The sequence below is a fragment of the Heptranchias perlo genome, unplaced genomic scaffold, assembly GCF_035084215.1.
Source record: "Heptranchias perlo isolate sHepPer1 unplaced genomic scaffold, sHepPer1.hap1 HAP1_SCAFFOLD_1631, whole genome shotgun sequence".
NCBI lineage: Eukaryota > Metazoa > Chordata > Chondrichthyes > Hexanchiformes > Hexanchidae > Heptranchias > Heptranchias perlo.
Window position 1 is genome coordinate 28311 of NW_027138894.1, and position 3043 is coordinate 31353.

Consider the following 3043-nt stretch of genomic DNA (forward strand, 5'->3'; position numbering starts at 1 on the left):
CCATCCTATCCACCTAAAAGACAATATGTATATCCCTTATGTAGATAGAACTACTTCGAGGTCAAATGTATTCTATGTGAACTGATTGTACTAATAACGCAATTTAAAAAATTATTATAACAAATTAAACGTCTAGAACAGCAACGCTGTCTGCCTCACAGCAGCTTCCTTATTCTCCAAATTAAAGCATCCTCCACATACTGCGGGAGTGGACCCATACTGCCAGTGGGGAGAATCACGAGGCAATTCCTTTAAGATAACTTGACGTTATCACATCAGCCATGTGACTCATCCTTCCCATGCCATATAAATAGTGCTTCTCTTAGGCTGCGTCAGTTGGTTTATCATAGAATCTTACAGCACAGAAGGAGGCCATTCGGCCCATCGTGCCTGTGCTGGCTCTTTGGAAGCTATCCAATTAGTCCCATTCCCCTGCTCTTTCCCCATAGCCCTGCAAGTTTTTCCTTTTCAAGTATTTAACCAATTCCCTTTTTGAGAGTTACTATTGTATCTGCTTCCATCACCCTTTCAGGCAGTGTGTTCCAGATCATTACAACTTGCTCGTAAAACAATGTCTCCATCTTCCCCCTGGTTCTTTTGCTAATAATCTTAAATCTGTCTCCTCTGGTTACCAACCCTCCTGTCAGTGGAAACAGTTTTGTCTTATTTACTCTTATCAAAAACCTTCATGCCAGATTTACCAGAGAAAGCAGTAGTGTACTTAGTCATTGTAATACGAGTAAAAGGGAAAACGTTTTTTCAAACTATATTCATAATCATGGGACAACAGGGATACACTGGTGGGAACCTGCTATGTGGAGGATGCTTTCATTCAAAGAATCAGGAAGACCATACAAGGTAGATAACATGACTCCATACAGTCTTCCTTATTCTTTGCTTGTAGTTCAACATCCACATAGAAATTAATATTGTCATCCCACAACGAAAAACATCTTGGAAACTGTCCCTTTTAATGAGTGGCATCATTCTGGGGTCACCTTGGTCAGAAGCTTTCTCCAACCCCTACTGTATTTAAAGAGCTCATTACAGCTTAGGTGGAGGAGACAGTGGTAGGAACAAGAAAATCTGAATTCATATACAATAAACTCCAAGTTGTATCAGGTGAGAGAACTAAGGCCAAGAAGGAAGGGATCTTTGAAGCTGATCTATATTCACTTTTACAAGACAGTCCTCCCCCATACAGCCATCCAACGAGCCTCACTTACCGAAAGGGTTTGGATGCGTGGCCCCACTGACTGCGGCAGCAGTGATGTTGAGTCACTGTTGTGATCAAAAGGAGAAGCCGGAAGCTGAAGGTATTTTCTTTTTGGCGACTAAATAAAGCACCTTCTGACATTTAACAGGGAACTCTATCTACCCTGGGATACAGTGCAGCGTGTCATGTGTGGAACTGGTGGTGGTATTTTAACAGCCATGTCTAGGATAGCTTTTAACTTTTGGGTTCTTTTTGAAACCTTCCAGGGTAATTTTATACTTGGTTACTAAAAAGTAGTCTCGTAGCAAAGTTGCACTCAAAGTTTTGCTCACAAATAAAGAAAGAATTTGCATTTCTGTAGCGCCTTTCACAACCTCAGGACATTCCAAAGCGCTTTACAGCCAACTAAGTACTTTTGAAGTGTAATCATTGTTGTAATGTAGGAAATGCAGCAGCCAATTTGCACACAGCAAGGTCCCGCAAACAGCAAAGAGATAATAACCAGATAATCTGTTTTTAGTGATGTTGTTTAAGGGATAAATATTGGCCAGGACACCAACTGAGAAAAACACTTGCTCTGGCAGTGGACTTGACTACTATTTGTACAGCATTAAAACAGATGATTTGTCACCCCTGAACACAGTATTCACTTGTGCTGATGTATTGAAGTATGTTCAGAGTTGTTCCCGATATTGTCCGCACCGACTGGATGCTCAATAATATTCTAACATCAATAACTAAGGCTGTATGTTTGTATTTACTTCAGAGTCCCTGGAGTTCTGTGTAGTCAGGCAATTTGAGGTATTTTAAGAAATGTTCTACACGAATGGTGGAACAGGTCTATGAATTGCATTGATGCATTGGGCCCTTCCAAACATGCAGAACTCCTGGGACTCTGCGGAAAACAAATGCACACTCTGTACAATGCAAAGGAACTATGGTGAATAAACCGACCTATATACTCCATTCTACAAAGGAACCAACTTTTGCAGCAGTAAAGTTGGTCTAAATAAGGCACTGGTGAAGGAAATGTCAGCGAAAGACTGCTCCAGCACCAATGGTTTGACCATCACCATGGCAGTGGCTTAAGCCCCAGGACCAGGCAACACTGCAGCAACTGAAACATGCACTGGAGAAACCAAAGGCACCAATTTCTCAGACATTATTAAGTGCTCACAGTTTCCTCCCATTCGAATGACAACCTATTCACTGTATGTGAAGAATGAATGAATTAGGGAAAGTTACTTTTTAGATTTCTCTTCTTTTAATTAAGAAACTAAATATTCAGTACAATGCATCATTGATTACTTCATCTTCCATTTATTCCATATAGTTTTATGACCATGCTTTGTTGATTTGATTTGTTCTTGACTCATGGGTTTCAGTGCATGATTAGTCAGTATATTTTGCAGACATTGTGTAACTGAGTATGTGCTGAATACTGAGTTGAGAACAAGCCAGTTTGACCAAGAAAGTAATTGCAATACTTCTCTGTCTTTTGTGAATAGAGACTTTTGCTGACAGTACCTGTCTGGAACGGTGTAGTAATAGTAATAATTACCGATGGGATCAACGTTGCCCAGAGCATCGGAAGAACACCCAGCTCTTCTTTCAATAGGGAGATGGAGCCTGTTCATCTGAAAGACGGCACCTCCACCAATGCAGCACTCCCTCAGTACTGCACTGAAGTGCTTAGATTACGTGCTCAATTCCTAGGTGGGGCTCGAACTCACGACTTTTTCGTTTGGAGGCAAGAGTGTGACCCACTGAATCAAGCTGACACTTGGATCCCACTCGGATTTGCATTAAAGGTCTACCAAATGTTTA